Below are 17,746 nucleotides of genomic sequence, written 5' to 3'. Positions count from 1 at the left end.
TAATATGCGAAAATAAATAAAGATATACTCGTTCAAAACTGGCCGGGCTTGTCAAGCAAGCAGAGAACCAACCCGTAAAGATTCCCATTATATTTCATCAGATTTTCTTTATTACGCATTAATATTTAGTTTTTGCACGCCAAAATTACTGCGTCATGATGGCACCACTGTATCTCGTCATGTGATGTACCCTACTTCCTATGTGGTATGGTACAGAGTCGCCAACCACATAGACTTATAGCCTTTTGCGAGCAATGACAAGTGCGTTAAAAGGCCCACATGCACTTTGTGACTCCGTCTGCATGTATCCTTGGCAACCGGCAGAACAAAATAGAGAGACCGTCTCTGAAATTAACAGACAAAATGCAACAAATTTTCACCAAGCTTATATTACGCAGTTGTGAGCTGGGATGCTTAAGATGGCCAACCTGCTGACGTTCCCACAAACATACAGCACACTGTGATGCAATGTCAAACAGATGAAGTTCTCAGCATGTGGTCCACGTATCGTTTCAGAAGTCATGCCCTCTCTTGATTTATTTAACGATGCCTTAAAAAGGATGAAATGGAAGGGACGTGGGGATGAACCATTGATGCCGGCATGGATGGTGACAAACCAGACATCTCCAGCCCTCTATATTAAAAAATCACAATTTTAAAAGAAGGAAAAACATCAAATTTCAATACCAAAAAATAAACGCGTTTTTAACTATTCTGTCTTCAACAGTGCAGGGTGATTAGGGAAAACAGTCTTACGTTGCTTAAACCTCAGTTTGTGAACATATTTTCTAACTTCCCCTTCGGAAAACTGGCTGCCTTTGTCTCCTTCGAAAGAATCCTGGCGTTTCCAATGGACGGAACTGATGATGGTTGTTTAAGGCTATGTAAGGGCTCCATTCTCGATGAGGTCAATAGATTTTTCATTTTACCTAGTTCCTCTAGCCGCATCATGTCCCTAGTTTCGACTCAGCCACTAACAGAAATGAATAAATACTTTGAAATAATTTTACGCAGCGATTTAAGTTGGGCTCATCAAGTTAATTACACGGTGAAAAAAGCTCGGAAGGCACTTCATTTTACAATGCGTATTCCTAAGAAGGGAAATCGTAACACTAAAAGTTTATCCTGCACATCACGACTGCGTCCGATTCTTGAATATGGGGCGGCGTTCTGGGATCCTTACAAGAAGGGACAGATAAATGGGCTGCACCGGGTGCAAAACATGGCGGCAAAATTTGCACATATAGAAATGATTCGAACTGGGAAACCTATTTGCAGTTAAAATAAATAATAAATATGTATTAGTTTCCAAAGTATCTTGCTCCAGGAATTTACGTTAAAATTTCCAAATAAATATTCTGTCTCGCTTCACGTGTGGGGTAATATTGAACAGCTGAATTTCATTCAATATGTTACGTCACAAAGCCCTGACTACAAATCTATATCAGCATTATTTTCATTACTGTTGGCGATACTGATAAGTCACTCTTCCCACTGTGAAGAGGGGATTCCCCTCCCTATAAGTCTGCGTGCACGCCATGGTATATATACGTATGCAACGCCAGCATCGCGCAAATCGTGAGAGTTGTGGAAGAGTTCGGAAGAGTTTGGAAGAGGTGAACGCAGCTGCCTACACGTTTTTAACGGTGAGTGTGCAAAACTGATATGTGTTCATATGAAATGAGTGTTTGGGATTAATGAGTTACTGTTTATCAAACGCAACGTAGCAAAGTCAGTCTTGATAAGCCGCTAGTCGCTCAGCTGCTGTAAAATTTCCCAACTTTTATGGGACCAGAGGGTACATTACCGTGTTCACAAAATGAGTATTTCGGTTTAATGAGTTACTGGTTATCAAACGCCACGTAGCAGAGTCAGTCTTGATAAGCCGCTAGTCGCCCAGCTGCCGTAAAATTCCCCAACATTTTACGGAACCAGAGGGTTCATAACCGTGTTCACAAAGGCCACCAACTGGTCCCTATCATGAGCCATGTGAACACAGTCTCTAAAACTCTATCCTAATTCTCTTTGAACATCCAATTTAATATCGGGGCCACGCGGTACAAGCTGGAAGGTTACAGGTTCGATTCCCAAGGAGATCAGTATATTTTGAAATTGACCTAAACCTTCCAGCCGTACAATGACCCTAGTGTTGATTAGGCCACTAACGGAAAAGAGTACCAGGAATCTTATGGGGTTAAAGAGCGGCCGGAGCGTAAGACTGATAACTTCGCCATCAATGAGCCGATTGCCAAGAAAATTTGGGAGTCTTGACGTCTCGCAACCCAATGAGCCTCCCCAGCCTTTGTCTAGGAAATGTGGGAGTCTTGACGTCTCGCAACCCCATGAGCCTCCCCTGCCGGCTACAGGGACAGCTAAACCTCGTTATTATTTTGTACATTTCTATTTCCCCATACGTTAAGATGTTACTAGCGGTTCCTTTGACTTTCTCTCAAAAACTATATTTATTATTCCTCATGCGTGCTACACGCCATGCTCATTTCATGCTAGACTTCATAATTCTGATTAGGTTTGGTGAAGAGCACAAGGAGTTTCGGGATATCCATGAGGAAAGAAAACAAAGTTCCCGAAATCAGAAACTGATTTACGGTGCTTAGGTTTCACCCGACGGAAGACCAAGTCAGCTGGGTCCATTAGATTTATCGGATCTAACTCTGTGTCTGCCCACATTTCCGAAACATGTTTTAAGTACATTTAACAGGAAGCGTAATCCCATATGTAAGACTGTTGTGTCCCAGGTTATTAATGGCTCGATTTTGTGTTTAATTTATTAGAAAATAGTTGTAAGTTTTATAAATTTAAATACTTTAGGGCGGGTACTCATTACAACGCTGCAACTTGCAACGCAACGGTTGCCGCAACCACGTATGTGTACGTTCACCGAACCTAAACTTGAACACTAGTTGCTCCGTAGAGTTCGTAGTGAAGACATGAATTATGAAATGTCTCTCCACACGTCAAGGAACACACTGCGCGCCGCTTTGTGTTCGCCAGAATACAGACAGCCTCACTGCCAACTGTTGCAGCAACGAAGCTCAAGACGTACTCATTAGAAAAATGCGGTTGCAGCAACCGTTGCGTTGCATGTTGCAGCGAGTACCCGCCCTTAGGTGAACCACAGGTTGGACAGCCGGAAACCAGGGCTGAGATCACCTTTAGACGTAGCACATCCCTTAGCCGTCCGGTTCCAGTTGTGTAGTTTACAGAAATTGCTGAGCAATCGGAAGAACGTCACAGAAGCAAGTCTCGATTGGCAGGATATCGGCCAGGAGGAATCTGCCGATTTTAGGATTTGAATACTCGGAATTTTTATGTTGTTGAATTTTGAGGGGCTAGAACGTGAGAAGCCGCGAACACTCGGATTTTAGGAGTCTCTGAGAACAGTCGTGTGGTAGGAAGGAACAGCGACGGACTCAGATATCTTCCTCTTTTGTAAGCGTGAGTACTTGCCTGTGTTCGGATCACTGATGGTTGTCAATATATAATTCTGGTTCAATGATTTTAGTTTGGTAACTGATTTTCAGGATAAAATTGCTCAAAAGAATTTAGTGTATAAACTTTGGCCCATGGATTGTTAATTTTTTATTTATTGAGTGATTATATGAGTAAGATGCAAGAATTTCGTTAAGTAATTAAGCTTAGAAAGTAACATTTGATTCACTGGTTGCTTGTTGAAAATACCAATTTTGACTCGTTGAGTAAGTGTTACTATAGGAAATATGGTTTATTGATGTTAAGAAATGAAATTTGTGTCACTAATTAGTGGTTAACATACGAAATTTAGTTTATTATTAAGATATAAATTCTGGTTAGCGAATGATTGTTAGAGTGTGAATTTAATTCGCTGTTATTACATGATAATTTTGGATTACTGCCTGCAGAGTACAGAAATTTGGTTTACGCTATACAGGTTTACTAGAATAGGGGCAGTAAGGTTTAAGAGGTTATTGCAAGGTGTGTAATCACAGATTGTGTGTGTTAATAGGCTGTACGTATGTAATTGTTGATTTAATTATATTTGTTTTCGTTTTAACATGTTTAGTGTTTACTTTGATATTCTCAATAATTATATCATTGGGCGTAGAGGGAGCTATCCACATATGATGAACTGGTGGCAGTTAGGTGGAATATAGGGCCACACCATAGCTCAAGCGGTTAGTCGCTGGCTTCCCTCCTCAGCGGCCCAGGTTCGATCCCAGCTCTGGTCAAGTGGGATTTGTGGTGGACAAAGTGGCGCTGGGGCAGGTTTTGTCCGAGTACTTCGGCTTCCCCCTTCAATCTTCATTCCACCAAATTCTCCATCATATAATCACCCGGGGCAGGTACAATAGGCCAATCAATGGCCGCCGTGCCGAGTGGACCCAGCTGGACTCCAACCCCCACTAAGCTTTGCAATAAATTTTGGGTGTGTCCCCCCCCCCCCACTTTCATAATAATACACTGGCCACAAGGCGGGAGGCACAATAATCTGATGGCAGCGGTAAGATATAATAAAAAATGTTTGTGTCGCAATTTTTGTGGCAAAACAACACACACCGTCAGAATCAGTTCGATGCTACTGGTCTTGTGAACACATTCTCTGGCAGGTTCTTGTTGTTCGAGCTCAAGAACATATCGAATTAATTACAACGTAATTGATTTTATGGCAGGGAGTTGTCTAAATTAAAGAAGAGTTTTATGCGCGTGTTCTCTCTTGTATAGGCGTTCTTTCCAAGTAAAAAAAATCGGGTAATTATATCTTGTCACTATTAGCGTCCAAACCGTTGAACAGATATATATACAGGGTGCCCCAGGAGGAATGTGCCAAACTTCGGGAGGGTGTTCTTTATGTTAAAGTATGCCAATTTAACCCAAAACACCTATGTCCAAAGTTGAACTGTTACGGAGATTCTTTGTAATTCTGTGCGAGCTATATTTTCGAAAATAGGGGGGCGGCATTCCAGTTCCACCCCATTCACAACAAAGCCGATATTAGATGTTGACCGTTTTCAGTGCTATTACTGTATTGTGACATCTGAAGGCCGGAACAATGGAATCAGAGGAGACGTTCACTGCCAGGAAACGGCTCTGTAAACACATTCCCTCTGCAAAGAATACGCAAGCAACAATGGAGGTATTGTTAGGGGCTTTATTTTCTATTCGGTCCATGCACTGTCAGGGGAAACCGAACTACATAGGGAAAACTTGCTCCAGTGCCGCTTGTCCACCACGACGTCCTGGTATCGTACCCGGGCCGCCGCGGTGGGAAGTCGGTGACTAACAGCATCGGCTGTGGCACGGCCAAGTTCATATGTTGGTCTCGTAGAAGCCGTGGTTGTAGTCTGGCATCTGGGTTGTGCGTGAGGACAATCCCGGAAGGAATTTGCGGGGCAATGGTAGCAGCTCAGCCCTGGAGAAGAGAGAGGGGAGCACCGTTATAACCCAGACAAAAACAAAGAGACTCCGTGGTTTTAGTCCGCAAGCGAACTATGCCGACCGAGCTACCCCCGCTTGTCTGCGAAGTTAGTGCCAAATTCTGTGGTTAGAGGGTGTCGCGTGGTCAGCGCAACGAATCCCCACGGCCGTTAATTTCGGTTTTTAGACCGGAGGCTCTGTTTCCTTGAAATAGCTCCTCAGTTATCAGGAGGCTGAGTGGACCCCGTTCCAGAGCGAGTACTACTAAGAAAAAATCTTTAGCCCCGGGAATCGAACTCTGACCTCTGGATCTGTGTAGCCAGGAACTCGGACTACTAGACCACAGGCGGTCTATAACCCATACAGCACAATTTCATCTCAGTGGATTCGACCAATCCAGCGCCCATTATGTTCAAAATGGTCGTGTCAGAGACAGTACATAGTCATCCTGACTTTACTGTATGAGTTACCCTCATACGAGGCGTTGTCGGGCGTTACGAATATTGCCGATCTCTGATAGATTTTACTGTGTGACATAGTCTTATCAGCTGTAAGCTTTTTGTATGTACAAGCCGTCGAATTTTGTGGAATTGTCTCATTATAAACTCTTTCGTGTTTTGACACGGTTGTCACTGACTGACTGACTGGGAGAATCTTGCGAAATTTTCCTGACCAATTTTTAAGATATACTGGAGGAACAGAAGCGTATTCGCATATTTTGTTATCAAGCTTCGATTTGAATCTAGTACCTCCCGGATGCTGAGCGTATTCCCAGAAGTCTGCTATTGAATGTTTCAGATATGGACAAATCAGCACAGGGTAACAGAACAAACCAGTGCAACCCGAACCATGGACCGACTGGGCCAGGTAAGGTTCATCAGAGCTCTGTGCCTCTTGCGTTGCGTTACTGTACTTCCAACTTCTGGAGTTCGGGATCTCCCCCACTAACGGGAATCTCCGAGGTGCCAGACATCTCTCAACACCCCAGGGATTTCCTGATTCCAAAGGAAAGATGTGCCAAATGTTGGAACCTGGGTAGCTCAGTGGGTATATCAGTAGGCTGCTGCGTGCATTGTAAAATAACTGGGGTTCGAGTGCCGCCAGGTGCAAAAGGTTTTTCTCTCTCCTAAAATTTCTATCTCTGGCGCGTGAAGCTAACCGCTCGCTTCCATCAGGTGCCCAAAATTACGCATGCGTCTTCACAGGGAAAAATTCACCTTCTATTCCACATTTTGATACCAACAATTACATTTTTGCTTTCCAATTATTATGTCACGAGTACTTTGTTTTGGAGCTGTATGACAAACACAAATTTGCAATCAAATTTTGCAGCATGAAATTTTGTGTGCCTGTGTGAAACCCCCAAACAACACCCAGAGAAAGTGCTCAGGCGTCTCTCACCTGCATTTTGGAGGTGCCCAATTCGAATCTCGACTGGCACATTAGCATTGTGTGAGATTTTTCTATTTTGGTCTCTCCGTCGTAGCGAACGTTGAGACGGAGGCTCGAAATGAGCCATGACCACTTCCACATTCTTTCCGGTTGTTTGCTCCATTAGGTGCTATACAGGTCGGACTAGCAACGACTTCGGTTGTTGCAAACAGAGCTGGATTCCCTTTGAATTACTTGCTTTTCTTCCCCTCCTATCTCCCCATCTCTTCATTATTTGTTTCCTCAATTCTAATTTTAAAATTATGTCCTTGCGTTTTTCTATTTTCGTTCCTTCTTCCCCTCCCAAATTTCCTGCTCTTTATCCTTCCTTTCCTCCATTTTAATTGTATAATTATTTCCAGCCCCTGACTTGTAGATGAAGCAGCAAGTGTGTGAAGAAAGTTCTGTGGTATGAAATGGTTGCTTGTTTTCAGGGCGCACTTCAGGATACCATGGCGCAGGCGGAAAAAGCGACCTGGATAATCGCAGCAACCAAATGAATCCAAACAACCCCAAATACCAGGGCAAGAAGTGATAAACCAGGTGGCAGCACCAGCAACAAGCTTCAACGATTCATGTACATTTCTTCATCTGCGATCTGTTCATGTACACTGAAAAAAAATTATGTTCAAGCAGAAAGTTCTCTGTTAATCAGTAGTTACACTTCCAGCAAGAGTTCAATTTCATATGGTTTTCCATACTTCAGAAAAATTGTCCTCAGTTTTGTTACACACTGAATTTTTTTTTGTGGGGTGAGTGCCAATAGGCCTAAATACAAATTAAAATCCATAATGCACCAGTGAATTAGGTATCTGAATATATGATACTGTTGCAGTTACCAACAACTTTATTTAGTTCAACTGCAATATTTTACATTTGTTATGAAGAAATGTTGAAGTTAGGCTTGTCCCAGTCGGGTTGTAGTTTACTCTGAAAATCAATCCTGCATTACAAACTCTATTATATACAAGAATTGTTGGGTCTGCTTGCTGTATGTTTTAACCATCTGATGGCATATGTTTGTATCTGAAGCGTGATTGAATAAAACCACTTGGGTGGCCCTTGAATGTAGTTGCAGTGTATTACTTTCTTTACACCATGGCCCTCATTGTTCCATCATTTCCATAGTGAAATTATAAACAGGGCATTTCTTCGAAACCTCAGTAACAAGATAACCACACTCTCGGTAAAATCTGTCACTTCTGGGCAATTGCATTCTGTCTCCGCCTTCACGTAACAAGCCTAGCCGATTGGGCCCAGTTGAGTAGCCCTTTTACCTGATGGTGAAAGAATCCATTCTCATATGAGTGTGAACATTTGTTAATTTTCCAGCGCAAGAGAACATTTCATTCCAATGAGCAGAGGGGCGTTCAGATATTCATTCATGGAGCCGAGACCTTAAGAAGCAGCCAGTTGTGCAGCTATTCAACAACTTCTCAACATTTTATGGAACCCGAAGTTTCATTATCGTCTTCACAAGAACCTTCCACTGGTCCCTGTCCTGAGCCAGATAAATCAAATCCATACCATCCCATCCTATCTCTCTCAATATTGTCTAGCCACCTACGTCTTCGTCTTCCGAGTGGTCTCATACCTTCCTGGCCTTCCCACCAATGTCCTATAGGCATTCCTCTTCCCCCATTTGTGCTACATGCCCTGCCCATCTCATCCTCTTTGACTTGCTGATTCTAATTATACTTGGAGAAGAGTACAAGTTATGAAGCTCCTCATTATGCAGTTTTCTCGAACCTCCTGTCACTTTCTCTCTCTTCGGTCCTAATATTCCCAACACATTGTTCTCAGATACCCTCAGTGTATGTTCCTCCCTTAATGTGAGAGACTAAGTTTCACATCCATACAGAAGCACAGACAAAATTATAGGGGTGTTCAGGTAATGGCTGTCAAACTTTTCGTTGGTTTTCCAGCCCCCCCCCCCTCTTCTGGCTAATGAAGGGACAGTGCCTTGAAAATAGGCCACGGCTAAATCCATATTTTGTACAATACACTTATCTTCATTTGAACACTAATGAACCTTAAGGTTCCATAAAATTTTGGGAAATTCTTGAGTAGCTGGGCGACAAGTGTTGGCTTCTCAAGGACAGTTTATGGAGTTCCTTATTAATATCACGTAGCGCATACGTTTCTGCCTTCAGGTTTCTCCATGTAAAGTTAAGTTTGATTTAATTTTTGTTTCTTTCACTGGATTTGAGGTTCTCGCAGCGGCTCTTATACGAAGGTAGTCCTTCGGGTCAAAGATGAAGACATGTTTCGAAATGTTGGTGACTTTCCACCGGACTACGGGGTATTGCATCTTAGAAGACAGTATCCTCAAGTCTTGGTTTGGTTTGTTGCTTCGTCCACATTGTGTCTTGTGTTCGGGAGCAGGATATTGAGAACATGAATGGAAGCGACAGGAGGCGTGTTTGGGAGCAGCGTATTGAGAACATGGATGGAAGCGACAGGAGTGAGATGGCGTATTGAGAAGCCGCAGGACTTGTGCTTATTGAAGATTCACAGAAATTAGGATAACATCGGCAAGGAAGGCAGCACGCATGGGAGAGTACACAGGTGCATACAATTTTGGTAATAAAACGTGATGAAAATACATCTCTCGAAAGACCTAGAAGTTGATGGAAGAATAATATTAAAATGCACCTTTTGAGAAATGGGATTGGTGTCTATTTGGTTTATCTCTGTTAAGGGCCAGTTGAGTTGTTTTGAACACAGTAATGAACCTTCGGGTTCAATTAAGTCGATTCAGTTCTTGAACANGTATGGGGGGGGGGGAAGGAACTTATGCCTTACATGCTGTGTAACATTCTGTGATGTTCTGCTTATCAATGAGGTTCGTCCACATATCAACAAAACCTGTTGAACGTAATTCCAAATTTATGCACTTATCGGTAATTTATTCCCCCTGCAGATGAGCAGAGATATCTCAGTTTGTATAGCGACTGGCTACGGGCTGGATGGCAGAGAGGTGGGAGTTCGAGTACCGGTAGGGGCGAAGTTTCTCTCCTCTCCACGTCGTCCAGACCGGCTGTGGGGCCCACCCGGCCTCATATCTAGCGAGTACCGTGGGTATTTCCTCGGTGGTAAGACGGCGGCGACGTGAAGCCGACTACTTCAGCAAGCATACGTGAATCTATACAGCCACTCCCATACTCGTAGGTCTTCCAAGGCGTAGTGCACAGGGAGAACTTCATAACCGTTTACCTTATACCCCTTTTAGTATTTTAAAATGGTTCTGGAGGAGGCACGCACCGAAACGGGAACTGCCTTTGCCTCTCCCTGATACGAACCTGTTGCATGTTCACAGCTGCGCACTTACATGAATGTGTTAGCTGGCAGCAGCGGAGCATACACGTGTATCCATACACAGGTCTCGTCATTGGTACAATCACAACAGCAGTGGAAAATGCACGTAATGACGCCGCTCACTGTGCCTAATCCTGAGCCAATATCATCATTCATTTTATGTCTGATATGAGTATACAAACACGACCTTCAGTGCAGTCTTCCGTGCGGTTGCTGGTTTTACCACTCCTATTTCTTGTCGTACTTATACTAGTGCACATGTTGCGGTCTTAAAAGGAACTTTGTCAAGTTACACTGTTGGCACACTGATCGTGGGCGACACACAAACCTAATTAATTTTATTGTGCCTAAAACATTCGAAATTAAAAACTTAAACAGTTTAAAATTAAATGGTGTGTTACGGCGCCAATTATCAGAGGCAGTTTCCCTCATTTGCTAACAAACATTGCTATCTTAGGAGGGCTGTCACTTGCCGATAAGTGGATATTGACTTTCGCCTCTGCTGCCTAGAGGCGCTGCACACGTTTCGCACCACATACTGCGATAAGATGTTGGTCGAGCAAACTGTTCACAGACACTTAAATCTATGACCCAACCCACACAGAACAAACTTAAATAATGCGGGAGTCACACGGTCCAATTGACGGTTGATGCCCGGTACACGGGCGAATAATTAGCAGTAAACCTACGAGACAGACTAAGGACAGTTATATTGCGCCGATACGGAGTGTCGTAATGGTCATCGTCGTTATTGTCTTCGTGTTCCTGTCTGAGGCACAGCTGACGTCACAAGAAATAAAATGCCGCAGTTTGTGCCAGGGGTCCAATGCAACACGAGCGATATGGAGATATCTGCTCGATGATGAAACGAACGCGGCTGCTGAGATTAATGTGTCGCATAAAGATCGTCTCCTGGAGAAGACTTTCTCATTGGAATATCTGGGCTTGTCCAAGAACAACGTAATGGAATTATCGCAAACCACATTTTCTCGTCTTCTGAACCTTCAGGTATTAGACTTCGCTGATAACATGATCGTAACATTAGGGCGCGTTCAGATATTTCATCTGTTAAATTAGTGACTTTGCGCCTACGACAGCAGAAGAGTGCTTATGTCTGTTGAGTAGGACACACAGCAGGATTATCTTGAATAAAAATGCAAGTAGGACTTCGTGTAAAGTGTCTATCATTTTTGCACGATCTTAACCAAGAACTGAAATATGCACGGATAACCTTTAGTAAAATTTCCCACCTAACGTAAACTGTCAGGAAAATCCATTCGTCTAGCAGACTGTTCAAGAGGTGACGCTACAGAGTTGTCTTCGGGAGATGCACGGCTCGAATTTCGACCACGACACCGGTTATCTTCATTGAGGGTTTTCGTGGAACTGCACAGTGACTGCAGGCAAATGTCCGGTTAGTACCTCCTTCACATCAGCCTCTCTCCCATCCAAATCCTTTCCACATCAAGATTCATTCCTCATCCTAGTCTCGGCATCGAACTCGCCGTAAAATAACAGACAGAATAATATAAAAAGGGAGACAGTCCATCCAATGGGAGCGAAGTAGTTGCACGTGGGCAGCCAGCTAAAAGCTGATTCTCGTACTTCTCGTGAAGGCGCACCGCAAAGTTCGCCTGAATCAGTCGCAGTCATAAACGTACGGGATTTTAAATGCCATGTGCAAATCGCGGACGGGTATTTGTGATAGACTCCTTATATAGACTCGGATCGGACCTACAGAAAACCATCGATTCCCTAGCAACCAGTAATGCTGAGTCATTCCCTAGCAACGAACTGTTGTCCAGAATGTTTTCGCGACAGCGTGTTTATCTGGCTGTTACCTCCAGTAGATTATTCCGGCTTTCAGGCGACATATCACAAAATGCTACTTATTACATTATACGAAATACCATTTTTACTTTTAAGCCATTAATGTTCAGTAAACTTTTTCTTTCCTATCGCTGTGTACTGGCATGGTACTTACCCAATATTGCTAACAAAATAATCAGCTAAGGTATCTCGAATTCTCTGCACATTTGCTCGACTTCCAACAGTGTCAATTTCCAATTCAGTGTCTTCAAATCCTACAACATTCAAAGTATCTTCCCACTGAAATCCATCGCGATCACGAACGAAGTTATGCAATACACAGCAGCCTTTATCAATGTCATCTGCAAAATCAACACTCGTCTCCAATGCCCGATGAAATATTCTCCATTTGTTACAGAGTATTACAGGCTAATGTCAATAAAACCCGTGTTCGCAGCATGAAGACTCGCCAAAGACTGACTTGGCAATACGTGGAATATAGCCCTCGTGTGGCAATCTGCTTCACGTCCGCGGATTTCGACGGAAGAGCAGCGTCCGCTGTTTTCAGCGCTTGTGTGACATTAGCCTAAGGCATGAAGATATCACGGCGATGACTGTGAAGAGTAAAGCGTGACGTCGTGCGGTCTGGTCGAAGTTCGCCTACTCTTCGCAGGAAGGCACTCACTGCCTCCATCTTCCGGATCTAAGATTAAGGTAAGTACAAAAGTATTACTTGCTTCTACTTCAGGATCTATTGTTAATGCACTTTCATGTCTATATCCAGATCTGCCAGGTCGTCCTTCTGTGTCTAACATAAAGCTAAATTTAACAGCGGGCTTAATTAATTGACCACCACACCATCAAGACGAATAGGGGAAAGGAAGTGTAGCTCCACAATTCTTAACCTCGGCACTAGATGGAGTTGAGTGGTCAGTTCCATGTTCCTGGCGCCTTATTCCCATGGAAAGAGCCCACGGAACCCATTGTTTTGGAGGCTGCCTGGTACCCAGAGCCGATCTAGACATCATGGAATACAGGACAATCTTTGGCCTCTGTCGCGAATCGAACCTCAATTCCTCGGCCGCCCTGTCCGCAGCCTAGTTGCTGACTGATATTCTACATCTGCTGCACATTCATCTCACATAACCCACCTCTTGTATGATGAGCGCAAGAGCGCCTCATGAACTATGAACTTATGCAACTGTCTCCACCATCCTGTCACTTTGTTCTGAGCACGCTGTTCTCAAACACGATCAGTGTACTTTCCTTCCTCAGTTTGCGGGACGAAGCCTCACAAGCAAGGAAAACAATACCCGCGGAAAATCCCTCCACTAGTATAGGTTGAGGCATTTGATACTTACGTTTACATTCTACTACACTGTCACGTAATATTATGTAGTCTGACTGTACACGGCGTTTAGATTGATAATCGGAATTAATGGACTCTTTGATGCAACGCATGACTACATTTTTACAATTCGCTATTGCACATACACGCATACACACAGGCACACGTCCACAGGCACCCAAGTCCTCTCGCAGAATTTGGTTGCAGGTCGACTTATTGATATTCAGGGCGTCAGCTAACATGCACACTGTAACAGTACGGTCTTCCCGTACCACGTTGTCTTCGTTCCGGGAACTCGAGGGCCGGCCTGATCTTGTGTCACCTTCCACTGACACCCTGCCAGCCACGAATCGCCTGTGCCACTCAAACACTCGCGCCCGAGATAAAGCTTCATCGCCGTCGGCATCACGCAGAAGCTGCAATGTCTCTGTGGCTGTCTTTCCGGGCTTCGCAAAAAATTTGATGTCAAGTCGCTGTTCAAATTGAACGCCAAATCTTCTTACAGCACAAATCCATAACTGACAATTGACCTTGGTTTTCGGCCGCGCCCTGCCGCCTAGCAGAGGTCGAGTGAACTGACGTCAATAACACAGGCGAGCCGTAAAATGTCCCGTATTTAGAACACCTTTTCCCGGAATTGCCACCATTTTCCTAAGCCGAGATAGAAGATTAGTCCCGAACTTTAGGGACAAAGGTTATATTTTGTCCTGCCTAGCATAGTCTGTGTGGCATTTGTCATATATACCAGGCTCTTCCTCAAGTAACCGCACAAAAAAATATAGCAGAAAGCAGTGTAGATATTGTGTTAACCGACGTTTCGGAGGAACGTATCGCCTCCAGCTTCAGGGTAGAAGAAAAGAGAAGAAAATCCGCGACGTCACGCTGGTTCCTCGCCCGCGGATTTTCTTCTACCCTGAAGATGGAGGCGATACGTTCCTCCGAAACGTCGGTTAACACAATGTCTACACGGCGCCACATCCCAAAAGACAGCTTTCTTCATAGTCACCGCCGTGAAGACCTCAAATCTTACAAAAAATTAGCAGCTTCATAGACTTTTCGCACCATCTTCCGAAACAAATGAATCACTGACGCGCGCAATAGAACAGCTGACACTAGGTATGAATGTATAAGGGGTGGGCTAGGTAAACACGCGACGACGCAAATGTGAGAAGACCAGCGTGCTCCGTTGCATGGAAGTTGAGTTTTGTTTCTACAGTTTTTCGGCTAGTTGCGTTGCCGTTTCCTCGATTAGCACTGCTCCATTCAGTAACATGTGTTCAACTCAAGACTGTTAACAATTCTCAGAAATTGCGGTTGCGTTGCGGTTGTTCGTTTTTGGTTTGCCCTCGCCACAAGAGTGTAACGTAGTTCAAGGTAACGCCCTGGATTGCAGCTGCAGGTGATGTGGGCCGTAGGAGCAAAGAAAATGAAACCAAGATATCATTCCAGTCCTTTGGAAAGAGGACACTTGAGCTAGAAATGACAACTGGAGAGAATCAAACCGGAATTCAGGTAATTTTATATGCCAGAAGCCACACACCACACAGTGTAGTAACAGACTGGTATAACTGGTATACAAAAAAACAAAACAAAACAAAACCAAACTCCGTGGCTTGAGTCTTCAAGCGAACTATACCGACAGAGTGACCGGCGCTTGTTGGCGAAGTTAGAACTGGTATATATGACTGACAGAATTGTTACAACACCCAGAAATTATAGAAATGCGCTTTCAAGTTCTGTATTTACAATTTCCATCATATAACAAGTTATACAAAGAGGACCTAGCAGACAAGCACAACTTTTTTCCTATTTCTCTTCCCTCTTTCGGACTACATACAGTAGCTGCACAGAACACATGACAAGTTACTTGAGCTCTTAGTTAACATAATACTAATGATAAATGGTTTCTTTCTAAATAATCCATGCAGTTCATCCATTGTGGCAGAGCATGTATTATGAATGGGGGAATGGGAATGCATGTGGGATATTGGTGGGTAAGCCAGAAGGAAAGAGACCACTAGGAAGACCAAGAAGTAGGTGGGTTAACAATATAAAAAAGGGACAAGTGGAGGCCTCTTGTGAAAATGGAAATGTTAACCTTCAGGTTCCATACAATGCTGGGAAGTTCTTGAGTAGCTGCACAATAGGTGACTTCTCAAGAAGGGCTCAGCTCCATGAGTGAGTGAGTGAATTCACTACGTTAATAATATGTGTGTGTGTGTGTACCACACATGGTTGTAATACTTTTATGTACACATTAGTCACTAGAAAGTTGCAGAACATAGCTCCCGTTCCTACAAATACCCAAACTCTATCAAGTCACACAAGAATACATGATCCAAACATCATATACAGAAACACAACCAATGTGCAACAGATATCTGCCCACGTCTCATTGTTACATGTAAGCTACAGGAAAAGAAAGACCATATTGGCCACCCATGCAACACTATAGACCCTCTGCAATTCAACAATACTGGTAATCAGGAAGTTAACAGTGTCCTATCATTCAACAAGCTAGAACCTCTGGAACTGAAGTGTATGCCAGACAAAATAAGTACATAAATAACAAATAATAATGCCATGAGCTGATCTCCAAGATCTATCATAAATTCCATATGTTTTCCAGTTTAGTGATTATGGTTAATATATTTATGATTCAACCATTCCCTCGGGGAGTGAGTAACTGCTTTGTCATCATGATGGTATCCTTCAAAGCATTCAGCTCATTTACATGCATGGACATCTCCTTCTTTCCCTGTATTGACATGAGATGTTCATCACATTCTGTGCTCAGCATAAGCTTCTGCAGATTTAATACTATTTAATAGTATATACATTCATTCATTCATTCATTCATTCATTCATTCATTCATGGCTCAGTTATTGTTTCATAATACTTAATAATTTTCCTATCAGAAGAACACGAGTTGATGGAGCTTAAAAAGAGTTCGCTGAGAACAATATCTGTACCAGAGAGGGTTGGAATAAAAGGAGTCAGGAGAAAACTATAATGAGGAGATTCACAAACTGAAATGTTCAACCAACAGAATTAGAGTGATGCCATCAGTGAGTATGAGGCAGACAGGACATGTGACATAACTAGGGAGAGAATAGATTTGGTGGGAAAATCACGAGAGAGAGACCACAAAGGTGGCTTAGGAATATGTGGGACCAGAACAATAAAACAGATGATACAGGAATATTGAAAGACGGTATGAAGTGGATACCTTTACCTCAGAGCAGACACCATGGCATGGAGATAATGCTATCTGAATTCAGCTGAAATCATATACCTACAAATTTGAGGGGCAAGAACCACAGGCAGAATCACGATAACACAGAGTGCCTTATAGGGAGCTGGTGTTTACATTTTAATTACAATGTATATGGGAAGTTACTACTAACAAAATATCAAGTAAACTCGTGATCACACAGAACATCTTACAGGATCTTTGTTCCTTTATCTCTTCAGCTTGAGAAACTCAGAAACTTAACCACTTGTCCTCATCACTGAGCAAAGCCACTACCACCACCACACCTATGTACAGAAATTCCATTTGCATATCATATCTGCATATTCCTATGTTCTGCTCTGATGAATAATGACTTCTACTTAAAATGTGACAAAGTATTGACATTCATTTCCGTGAAAGTTAAATAATTCAGAATATGTTCCAGGTATAAATTAAAACCAGTACTGAATGGTAGTGATGTTTAAGTTCACATAAGTAGTATGTCTTACAGCCTCCCTAGGATGTATGTTATTCATCACAAAATGTCGTGGGAAAAATTGCTGACACACGTCATGCAAGAGATTGTATGTCTTTTGAACATATGGTTTTAACTCTTTGAAACAGTCATAGTAGTTAACATGAAATATGATTATTGTGGTGCTTTACAACATAAGGGGAGAATAAATATAGAAGTGTGTTACGGTCCACAAAGATCAGTCCCTAACCGTGAGTCAAATGCTGAGCAATGTGGATTAATTGAAATTCAGATATGAGCATACTGTGGGCATGCAACATTTGAACACATTAATATATCCAGTGCATCTTTATTTTGTAGCCAAGCATTGCCAAGAAAGCAGAATTGGTTTCTAATCCGAATAATCAGAGAATGACAATGAGCACGCATCAAGGTAGAAATAATGAAATGTTAACTGTTTCCTGGCCAGGCATAAGGAAAGAAAGGGAGCCCACAGTCTTGGGAGAATAAGGAGGTGTTACTTCATAGGTCGCTAGTCAGAGAGATAGAATGGTTATTTCAACCATCATAAAGGGAGAATTTCCACGTCTGACTCAAAAGTCGTTTCCTTATGTGATACTTGTGAACACCTAACAGCAGATGCTCACAACTTACATTGTTCAGAAATTTATAAAAATAAACGTTTCCCTGAAAGCAAATCGCGTGACACACTGAACA

The 17,746-nt window shown here is 42.9% G+C and overlaps 1 long non-coding RNA gene across 1 annotated transcript; it reads left to right on the top strand.

The window, feature by feature from the left end:
- Window positions 1-1,492: 1,492 nt before the first annotated feature.
- On the top strand, window positions 1,493-7,360 carry LOC111865076. The gene is made up of 2 exons (XR_002842910.2): window positions 1,493-1,646; window positions 7,278-7,360. It is a non-coding gene; the product is annotated as an uncharacterized LOC111865076 (long non-coding RNA).
- The last annotated feature ends 10,386 nt before the right edge of the window (window positions 7,361-17,746 follow it).

The sequence above is a fragment of the Cryptotermes secundus genome, unplaced genomic scaffold, assembly GCF_002891405.2.
Source record: "Cryptotermes secundus unplaced genomic scaffold, Csec_1.0 scaffold1601, whole genome shotgun sequence".
Lineage (NCBI taxonomy): Eukaryota > Metazoa > Arthropoda > Insecta > Blattodea > Kalotermitidae > Cryptotermes > Cryptotermes secundus.
The sequence above is the reverse complement of the archived record's forward strand: the minus strand, read 5'-3'. Positions and strand labels throughout refer to the sequence as shown.